We start from the raw sequence: 11,760 nt of genomic DNA, 5'->3' as shown, positions 1-11,760 counted from the left end.
TTGGAGATACACTCATTAGTGACTGTTAAAGTACCTGAGTCATTAGGTGCCTGTAGACTATGCCCATTGAGATTTGCATTAGGTGCAAGCTGCCTGGTTGTGCTGACACGGACTGATGCTGTGAGGTTTCACAATGACATGGCAGACAATTACATATGCTCAGATTTACCATGTACCAAGAGTTATTCATACAATCAATTAGGCAATTATCATTCTACACACAGGCAGTAATAAAGGGAGTAAATAAACCACAACGATGACTCCGGAGACAAATGTACCTCCAGAAGAGTCCAGTGGGTCCAGAAGCCCTTTAGATACTGGTCAGAGGCTCCTTTTGGGCAGAGATCACAGCAGCAGCCACCAGGTATGGAGAAGTCCTTAGAGTTCTCATGGACAAAGCTTTTGAAGGCATCTTGGGCAAGACCTTGTATTTGCTGGTCTTATGATCCTCTGCAGATGGGTCCATTCTCATTTTCTCAGCCACCTTTCACTTCCTGTTAGTTCATTTCAGGTCTCTTATGATCCCAGGCAGCAGTAGTTGTTATTACCTCAGTTCATTCATGCATGTTTATCTCTTTGGGTATGAGGGGACATCTTCACTGTGGACATAATTCTACTGGAGATGAGTGACTTTATTTTAAGACATTGGGATCACAAATTATTATCACATATCATCAGGGCAGACAATAGCTACCACCTGGGGCTGAAAGCAGATAACTCCATTTATTCTAGAAACATTCTGTCTTGATTATGGCGCCAGTTACTGTGAGGGACTTCCTTTTCTCCATCTATTTTTTACAAGGTTTGAGTCTGAACTGCTAATATTCTACTGATTTACGGATGAAGGGACTGACTGCACCATTCCAGTCTGTCACAGCACTTGCATCAATACTTCCACTTTAAGAGTTTTCCACCTTGTCCAGAACTACAGTCCATTAATCCCCTAATTTTTCTCTCTTAAGAGAATAAACGATACATCTCATGCACATACCCCTCTTCTCCCAAATACCAAATACACAAACATCCAATCTCTCTCCTACCTAAGCAATTTTAGATAATCTCTTTCTCATAACTAAGCCCCCTGACTCAATGCTCGTCCTTTCTCTGGCAAAATCTCATCCCTGGATGAGCACCACTTTGCGTTGGCTCAATGACACCACTCAGCTGAATCAGAAAAATATCAAAAAGTGGTCAGAGGTTCATCATAAATTCAAATAACTTACACAACAAATTGGCCCTGAATATTTCTAAAAATCAATAAAAGTTTTGTTTCTCCAATGACATCATTTCTTCAGAAACTCAACATGTATAACCAATCTTTTCTATGTTCTTCTACCTTTTATTCAACTTCTTTCACCTGATATCTTGCCAAATCATTCAAGGAGAAAATATATCCCGTTAGGCAAGAGCCGATCATCTTCCCATCACCAAGAAAATAATATGCACAGGATGCGCTCATCCCACCTTTCTCTGCCTCATCATGTCAGAAAAAGTACCCCTCCTTTTCTCACAAATCTGAGATAAAAAATTTAGATGGCCTGTAATTCCAGCACTTGGGGAGACCAATGCAGGCAGACTATTTCAGCCCATGATTTTAAAAACAAGCCTAAGCAACTTAGAGAAACCCATCTCTAAAACAAATACAAACAAATAAGTAGCTGAGCATGGTCATGTGGTGGCACATGCCTGTAGTCCCAGCCACTCAGGGTGGGGAGCACTGAGGTGGGAGGATCACCTGAGCCTAGAAGGTTGAGGCTATAGTGAACTGTGATCACACCACTGCACTCCAGCTGGGGCAACAGTTATTTTTAAAAGGATCTTCTCTGTTAAAAATGATCAAATAAACAGATGGCTATGAGGCTGAGGTGGCTCCAGTACGCTCAGTTCTTCCTTCAACAAACCAAAACTTGACTCAGTATAAATAATGAAAGGAAACTTAAGTTTAACCCATCAGAAACCAACAACTAGCAACTAACTAGAGACTTTCCACTGTAATGTTCCAAATGAGGCCATTGCTCCATTTTACCCAATCAAGTATTTTCTTTTCTTCCACATTCACCATATAAGGGTCTTCCCCCACCTTCCCTAAGCCTCTCTGTGGGAGCTCTGGGGTGCTTGCAGTCTCGGGCTGCTTTATAAATTTCTGAATCCTCAAATACACTTCGTAATGTTTCAAAGTGCCTAACTGTATCTTTTAACAGCTCTTATGGTTGCGTCATTGTTTCTGGATTTTCAAGCTCTACCTCCTTCGTGGGATTGATTCTCAGTATGTGAACACATTCTCCTTTACCATCGTAAAGGCTCTCCTAATGTGGGCAATTTTTTACAAAACTATACGTACTCTTACTATGTGATCCAGCAGTTGCACTCTCTAAGTCTTTATCCAATGACCAGAAAGCTTATGTCCACACGAAAACCTGCACACAGATGTTTATAGCATCTTAACATATTAAAATAGCTGCCAAAACTTAGGAGGAACCAAGATGTCCTTAAGTAGCTTAATGATAAATACAAATGTGGTATATTTAGAAAATGAAATATTAATCACCTCTGAAAAGAAATGAGCTATAACTAACTGCGTATTACATACTAAATGCATATTACTAACTGAAAGAAGCCAACCTGGAAAGTTATCTACTCTATGATTGCAAGTATATAACATTCAGAAAAATACAAAACTATGGAGAGTGAAAACATTTGTGGTTTCCAGTGGTTAGGAAAAGAAAGGATAAATAAATGGAGCACAAGATTATTACAGTAGTGAAAATATACTGCACGATATCATAACAGCTATAATACATTCATCATATATTTCATTCTCGTTATACATTTTCCAAACCCTTAGAATGTGTGCCACCAAGAGTATCGCTCTGGGTGATGATGTGTCAGTGTAAGTTCACTGACTATAATAAATATTCTACTCTGGTGTAAGAGGTTGTTTGTGGAGTGACCCGAAAGTGTACAGGAATTGAGGGTATATGGCAATGCTGGACTCTGCACTCCATATTGCTGTACACTCAGATCTACTCTAAAATAATAATGAATCTTTAAAAATCTATTACTATCATGTAGCCCTTTTAAAGTCTCCAACTGGTCTGAGCCCATTCTATTAAGTCTCAGAAAACACTCGTTAGTAACTAGCTCTAACCCAACTGGCAAGAAGAGGCAGAAAAGACCCAGGGCAGGGGAGTATATTGCACATGCATACACCAGGAAACTGGAGGAAGCTTGGAGGCCCTTGAGCCTGGTCCTGAGCCCATTGAAACTGGAGTTATAGGCACAGATGCCTGGGCACTAATCTGAATTTGCCAACATCCAAGGCCATATGAACACAAATGTGCAGAGTCTCCTCTGCAATCTGTAGCTAAGGATGTTAGGCCATGATTGGACTAGGATGGGAGATGAACTGAGGACAACAGATTCTGTAGACTTTTGTTGCCTCTTCCCAGCCCCAAGCATTTCACTCTTTCCTCTTGCCACAGGCAGCAGGGGGGCTCCCTATGAACATCATCCCCACAGCCTATAGTTGTGTCACCTTCAGTCTCTTATACCCTCCTACGGCACAGTCAGTCAGGACATCCAGCCTTGCAAACTCAAGGGTCCACACATGGCCAAGATAATGGGGTGAGCAGAACCCTCACCTTTGATCTGCAGACAAATACCCCCTACCTTCTGGGCCTCTACCAGCAATTGGAGGCCCTGGAAATTTCCAGACACACACCAGTGTTCTGAACTGCAGGCTGCTGTCCCATCCTATGGCAGAGTAGACCTTTTCTTCTCCAGAATTACCGTTATCCAGTTGAATGAAATGTCTTTTTAACATAGAAACAGGGCACAGAAACTAGTGTTCCTTGGCCCTGAAACCCATCACACTGTCTGCAGGTATACACCTGTCCTTAGCAAATACCACAGATTTGAGGATTCAGTCCCTGGAGTGTGGTCATTGGCTCTGCTTTCAGAAAACATCAAGGTACCTCTGGCAAGTCTGCAGACTTCATGAAGAAAAACAAAAACGTAAACAAAACCAAGTGATGAACACGCACACACACACACACACACACCCCGCAAAGTGACTAACAGGATGTCCCTCCAGGACATTTGCAGAGAGGGGAGAAGAAAACATCCCAGGGCCCTTTCACAGCTACTTCCTTGAGCCCCTTTTCTGACAGTGCTGTCTAGACCTGTCTCAGCCCAAGCACCGCCACCCTGATATGCAGGAGCTGGCTTCCTGACCTGAAATTCAACATCAAGAAATGATCTCTTGGCCAGGCATGGTGGCTCATGCCTATAATCCCAGCACTTTGGGAGGCTGAGGCAGGTGAATTGCCTGAGGTCAGGAGTTTGAGACCAGCCTGACCGACATGGTGAAACCTCATCTCAACTAAAAATTTAAAAAACTAGCAGGACGTGGTGGTGTGCCCCTGTAATCTCAGCTACTTGGGAGGCTGAGGCAGGAGAATCACTTGAACCTGGGACGCAGAGGTTGTAGTGAGCGGAGACTGGGCCATTGCTCTCTAGCCTAGGCAACAAGAGCAAAATTCCATCTCAAAAAAAAAAAAAAAAAAAAGAAAAAGAAAAGAAAAGAAAGGATCTCTTCTACTTAACATTAACAGGAATGTCCTCAAGCAGTGTCCTCATTGGCAGGGGCGGAGTGGGGGAGTTTCTTAAAAAGTGAGGTCTCTGCCCACCATCTAGAGAACCTGGAAATTTCCACCAATGCCACAAAAACAAAATCACTGGATAGTGCTCCAGTGTATGGCAGATTAGACCATCTCTCCATTAGATCTGGGTTTCTATTCCATTGAATGAAATGGCTTTTCTATTACAGGGTTAGGATAAGGGATCAAAAGGGTCTTACAACTGAACTCCAGCATACAGTCTGCACAGACACTAGGCTTGTGCAAATATGACACAGTGAGGCCCCAGGACCCTTGAGTCAGCTGAATGCATTGAATTTCAGGAAACAGTGAGATACATTCAGCAAAACAGTGGGCTTCATGCTGAAAGAAATCAAGCCAAGAACACACACATCACTCTGACATACACACAAAAGACACACACATACACACATGTAAACACATATTCAGATACCCTAGTGGCCAATAGGTCCTTTCACCAGGAACCTGCAGACAGGAGAGGAGAAAGCCTCCCAGGGGACCATCACTGTACTTTCTGGAGCCCCTTATCACATAGCTAGCCCCGGGACAGCACTGTTTTATCCCAGTCCAGCCCAAACTGCCATCACCCTCTGATGTGCAAGCTGGCCTCCTCTCCAGAACCTCTCTGTCAGACAAATTTCTCTTCTTTTTAAAATGGTTAGAGAGAACCTTCAGACAGTGTTCCGATCAGGGTGGTTGGAGGGGGGACTTCCTAGGAAGTCAGGCAGGGCAGAGCTGAAGCCCTCTGGGTTAGCTGTGGGCTTTTGATATAAAGGCATGTAAGACTGCACAGGTCAGGGGGTAGTGAAGGGATGGACTGGGGTGTGCTGAAGAACTCCAGTTGGGAGTGTTCTATTACTATAACAGAGTTCCTGAACCTAGGTAACATATAAAGAACAGAAATTTATTCTCTCACAGTTCTGCAGGCTGGGAAGTCCAAAATCAAGAGGCCTCTGGAGGGGACATTCCTACTACATACTCACAGGGAGGCAGGTGAAAGGGAGAGAGGATGGATGTGATGTGCTCACATGACAGAAGAGTGACAAAAAGTAAACCCAATCCTTCAAGCTCTTTTTATACTTACATAAGACCTAGCTATTTTGTATGTATATAAAAAGTAACATCCCCCTCATCTACTACAGTGTAGTAGATACCACCCACATATGGGAAATGCAGAATAGATAAATAATTTATTCTCTCCTTTATCAGTTTTTCCAAAAAATACATGGCTTTTTTACCTAAACACCTCCATTAGGCTGCAGCTCCCAACACTGCTGTCTTAGGGATTAGAGTTTCAACACATACATTTTGAGGGATACATTAAGACCATAGCAATTGTAAAACCAGAGTATCTGAGCCAGGTCTCAATCAAGATAGAAGTTTATTTTGCCAAGGTTAAGAACATGCCCAGAAGAAATAAACACAGAATCACAGAAACAGTCTGTGGTCTGTGATTTTCTCCAAAGATGATTTTGAAGGCTTCAATATTTAAAAAAGAAAAGTGACCTAGAGAGGAAACAGAAAGTGTGTGGTGATCCTCATGTTGCAAGAGAAAAGGAGCAGGTAGGGAAATAGTCAATTATGTACTGATCCTATGCTCAATAAATCAGCACTTGATTAGATAAGATGAACAGGGTAGCTACCTGTGGAAATGCTTAAACTCCTATCTGCAACTGCTTACAAAGCCAAGGAAAGGCAGCTTCTTGCATGACTCAGCTTTCAGCTTAATTTTTTTCTTTTGTCATAGTAAATTGGGTCCCCAATTTTTATTGTCCTTTCATACAATGATCAATCCCTAGATCTATTATTTCACCAGGAGTTGCAAAATAGTAATATTCTAATGCTATCATTATATTTTCATTTATTCGCTGAAATACTTACATAAAAAGTGACTTCCCCTTGATCTGTTAGTTATCCAGTGACACCACCCACACAGGAAATGCAGAATAGATGAATTATTCCCTTATCAGCTTTCCAAATAATAAATTGGATAACTGGCAGCCCTTCTCTTGCTTGTAAACTTATTTATTATAATTACAAATCCATGCATTTATTGCTGTTACTATACTAATTGATGTTCCAATTGTCCTGTTTTTGGACAGTAGGAGCATCATGTCATCTCCTAGGCCCTCTAATATACCCTAGTTATGTTTCATAGCATCCTTATTTTATGATATGTCAGGGAGATTGAGAATCATCTCATACATTTTCCATCCAGACCTAAATTCAGGCATTTCTCCAAGAAACTCTGATCTCTTTTTTATAAAAAATTGCTATTTCCAGAATATAGCCTGGATATGAGAAATGTTGCCTTACTAAGTTGGTCTTTGATTCGTGCCTTTTTCTGTGATACATACAGGAGTTCTCCTTCCTTCTGGGTTCTCTCTCTCTTTTTTTTTTTTGAGAGTTAAAACATATCATGACATGAATCAAGTTAAACTATGCCTCTGAGTTTCAGTTTCCTTTACAGACTATTTATTTTGATGATTACATGAGTTAGCACACAGAAAATGTATAGCAGTTTTTGTGATATACTTCAGGTGATCAGTAAATTCTCAGCACAAAATGTGCAAATGGTGAAGGGGGGAACTCCCATCAGTCCTACCTAACTGGATAGCAAACTCCTTAAAGACAGGATCATAGTTCTAAACCTCTGTGTATCCACCAGAACTCCTAGCACAATGCTTTGCATCAATCATGAGCTCAAGAAATTATTACTGATGGCCAATAACCAATACATATGTACTTTCAAACCAAATAACAAGAAGAAAATCTATAAATAGCAACCTGTAAGTATCAAATATTTCTGTGTATTGTCGTGGGTCTGTGAAACCACCACAGAGATATTGAAAGACATGGACTAAATCCAGTTCTAAAGCAATTTGAAATTTCCACAATATAACTTAAATTCATTAAATTTTCAGATTTCTGAATTCATTCAAGTTCTAAAGTTATCATTCTGGGACAGTTCAATGTCTTTAAGTTTTTAATCTTATCCATTGTAATTTCCTGCTATAAAATCAATAAAGTGTAGGTTGTAAAGAAAAAAAAAAAAAACATGAATCCATGATGACTTGTCCTATCCAAATTGAGGACTATAAAGTAGTTGTTTATTACTTTGTAACTTTTATCTGTATCCCCTTTTTTCTATACTAAGAATCCTAGGTCCTCAATGACACCAGGAATGACAGAATTAAAGTATTATTGCTCCTCATCTCCTTCATCCTATAATACCGATCTACAAATTGAAGATGAACAATACCAATAAAAAACAGTTTTAGGGTCCTTGTTTGGCAATTCATGTTTTCCTTAGGATATATTTCCTTTTGGTTGTACAAATTGCAATGCTTTAAAGTGACTTGAAACAGTTACTCTTGGTATGTTTAGAACCCTCAACTAGTGTTTTACGACACACTTATGTTTAGGTATTTTATATTCATTTTTTATTTACTGAATTTTCATCATTTATTAAGATATTATTATGAATAATATTAATACTGGCTGGGTATGGTAGAATGGTTCATTCAGATTGGTTGGGACTTGGGTGCTTACTTCAGCAGCACATATACTAAAATCGGTTGGGACTTGGGCCATACCAGTGTTTAAATATTTTTCTATCCCCCTGCCTTGATGGACCCTGCTCTGCCATGAAAAGTTGACTAAAGTAAGTTTAATTCATTAAAATGTGACTTTAATGTGACTACTTCTCTTGCAAGACATTTGCCAAGGTTCTAAACTGAATTCTGGATAAAAACAGGTAACAAATTCTATTATCTGTTCAAGAAATGAATTCTTTGCATTTGCAGAAGCAAGAATGGATGACAAAACTTTGCATCCTTCAAATGAAGATGAAGTGGCCAGGTGCGGTGGCTCACACCTATAATCCCAACACTTTGGAAGGCCGAGGTGGGCAGATCATCTGAGGTCAGGAGTTCAAGACCAGCTTGCCCAACATGAAGAAACCCCCTCTCTACTAAAAAATACCCAAAAAATAGCTAGGCATGGCAGCAGCTGCCTGTAATCCCAGCAACTCAGGAGGCTGTGGCAGGGACAATTGCTTGAACCTGGGAGGCAGAGGTGGCAGTGAGCCGAGATCACACCACTACATTCCAGCCTGGGCAATACAGCAAGACTCCGTCTCAAAAAAAAAAAAAAATGAAGTATGCAGAGAAGAAAGAGCTTTTACTTACTTGCATGAAGTACTGAATATGTGACCTCAATTTCACTTGCTGCTTGATCAGACTGAAAGGCTGAGTGAGATATTGTTGGTGCCAAGCTCACTAGCACTAGTAAATCTCTCTAGGCTCTGGCTATGCATGGAGCTGGCACTGGTGTCATCACCTCCATGATGTAGATCTTGCTCATCAAACACTGCAACCAGCTAGAAATGAAACATAAATGTGCATTTATAAATAAAGACATTTAAATTACTACCAAAAATTTATACTACTTTGACATAAGTCTTACAGTGGGAAAATATCTGAGTGACCCCAAAATGTTAAGTTTTAAGAAGCAAAACCTCGGCTGGGTGTGGTGGCTCATGCCTGTAATCCCAGCACTCTGGGAGGGCGAGGTGGGCAGATCACCTGAGGTCAGAAGTTCGAGACCAGCCTGGCCAACATGGTGAAATCCTGTCTCTACTAAAAATACAAAAATTAGCCGGGTGTGGTGGCACACGCCTGTAGTCCCAGCTACTCGGGGAAGGTGAGGCAGGAGAATTGCTTGAACCTGGGAGGTGGAGGTTGCAGTGAGTGGAGATCGCACCAATGCACTCCAGTCTGGGCAACAGCGTGAGACTCTGTCTCAAAAGAAAAGAAAAGAAAAAAGAGAAAACCCTCAAAAAGACAGTGTTTCTGTTAATGTTGATGCTTTACTTTTACATTTCTGAAGTGAATATAGACAAAATCCCATGGCTGAAAAATAATGAAAATGTTTGCTATCACAGCATGCTAAGATGAAAGTAAGTTTAAATATGTTCTAAAATATAGGCTATATTGTTAAGTGGAAAGAAAATTGCAAAATACAGAGTGAGAATGTGTATATAAACATATATACACACACACACACACACACACGTGGTATAGGCTGAACTTCATATAATGAGAAGGGGATATTAAAAATTATACATGTTATCTGCTCATTTGTGCATAAGACATCTAAAAAGGATAAAAGATAATCTAATGAAAGGGGAATCTAATAAAAGGAAATCTAATAACATGAGCACGCAGAAAAAGGTGGGGAAGAACATAAGTAGCCTAAGTAATTCTGGAAAACTCTACTTTCATTGTTGAAAGCTAAAGACAAAAAAAATGTCCCACAAATACTATCTTCTAATTAGTAAATTTATTTCTCAACAAGCATATGATTTCACAATTCTCAGTCTACTATATACACGCATACACACACATGCACACACACACACGCACACACCAGGAACAAACAAGTGAACATATCTTGGAAAATAAAAGCCGATTTTCTCACTGTTAGAAGTTACAAAGAAGGAAAAGCTAGAATAAACTTGGTGGTGTTAGAATGGAACCAAAGGCAACAATAAGAACTCACAGTTTTTATAAGTAGGTAGGTAGGTACACAGTCAGATAGGTATAGACAAATGTTAATGCATGTGTGAGTATACCAACACAGAGCTCCTAGCTCTGTTAATGGAGAGATCCTAGAGTAAATGACATTCCAATGCTAATGAGCACACCTAGTGCTCAGATCATGGTTTCCAGTACCATTCTCCAGTTAATGAACCAGGGCTTCCTAGAAATAGGGTTAATTTCAGGGCTGAGGTCAGGGAAGATGCATGATAAGCCTGGAATGCTTTGTGATGCTATAAATAAGGAAGAACTCAAAAATGTTGACAGCACATCAAAAGGCAACAGGTGCCAACCTGAAGGGGTTCTCAATGGCCAATGTTGATTGTTGGGAGAAAAGCTGAGGGTTGGAAGAGAAGCTGAGGCAGGGGTTGGAACATGTCCAGGGTCCAGGATCTAAAACCCCTAGTGGCCTTTGGAATGTGTCTAGAATTGCTGACTCCTTGCTTCTAGCACTCCCTTTATCTCAAGTAGCCATATGTTTCAAAGAAAATGCTAAACCATCACAACTGTAGGTCATTCACTTGATACACTGCTTCCTTTCAATCTCCACATCCTCACCACCTGTTTCTTTGTTTGATCACCAATAAATAGGCTCCCAGAACTCGGAGCCTTTGCAGCCTCCACACTAGTGTTGGCCCCATGGTCCCACTTTCTCTCTTGTCTTTTCTCATTCCTTTGACTCCGCCAGACTTCATAGCCCCCACGGGCCTGGTGTTGGGTCTGATCACCCCAACAGTTGACACAACCTGAAAACAAAATAAATAATATTAGCATTGGATCATAATCCAAAGAATGCACAAAACTGCCATGAGTCCATAATAATATAAATAATTGAATAAACAAGTGGTGTAGAAGCAACTGCTGTTTCCTACTAGAGCATTCCAAATAAATACAGAAGGAATGATGGCAAGAAATCATCAGGCAATCTCCACTGTAATAACTGCTGTAGGTAAAAATCTACTCATGGGTCCTAGGATTAAGGGGAGGAGAATATGATATCAAACAGGATATTTGGATATTTCTAAATGTCTCCCCATAGGATACATTTCAGCTAAAAAGGGAAAAATACTTGGCAGCCACCACTGTACCAAGATAAACATCACCAGTAATGGCAACATCACATACCATTTGATAAAACGCACTGAGAAGTATGTAAAATTACTTCTGTGGCATTCCTGCCACATGAATCATATTTATTTCATAGACTGGACCTCCATTTGGATTTGTCTGATGTTTCCTCATGATTAGATGGAAGGTTACTTCATAACAAAACATTCCACAAACCCAAATGGAAATGAAGTCTACAAAATATTTACAAAATAAATATGATTTTTAAAAAGTATCAAGGTCATGAATGCAAAAGAAATAATGAGGAAATTATGCAAACTGGAGGAGCCTGAGGAAAAATGAGAACTACGTGCACTGAGGACAGAAAATGGGTACCGGAGGGAGAATTCAGATGCGCTCTGAAGATTACTTGACTGTACTGACTCAGTATGAGT

At 40.3% G+C, this 11,760-nt stretch overlaps 1 pseudogene; it reads left to right on the top strand.

Moving 5' to 3' along the window:
* Positions 1 to 256: 256 nt before the first annotated feature.
* The window catches only part of LOC126962217 (uncharacterized), an 18,002-nt pseudogene continuing 6,498 nt past the window's right edge, over positions 257 to 11,760 (top strand).

This window comes from Macaca thibetana, chromosome 9 (assembly GCF_024542745.1).
Source record: "Macaca thibetana thibetana isolate TM-01 chromosome 9, ASM2454274v1, whole genome shotgun sequence".
NCBI classification, from domain to species: domain Eukaryota; kingdom Metazoa; phylum Chordata; class Mammalia; order Primates; family Cercopithecidae; genus Macaca; species Macaca thibetana.
The sequence above is the reverse complement of the archived record's forward strand: the minus strand, read 5'-3'. Positions and strand labels throughout refer to the sequence as shown.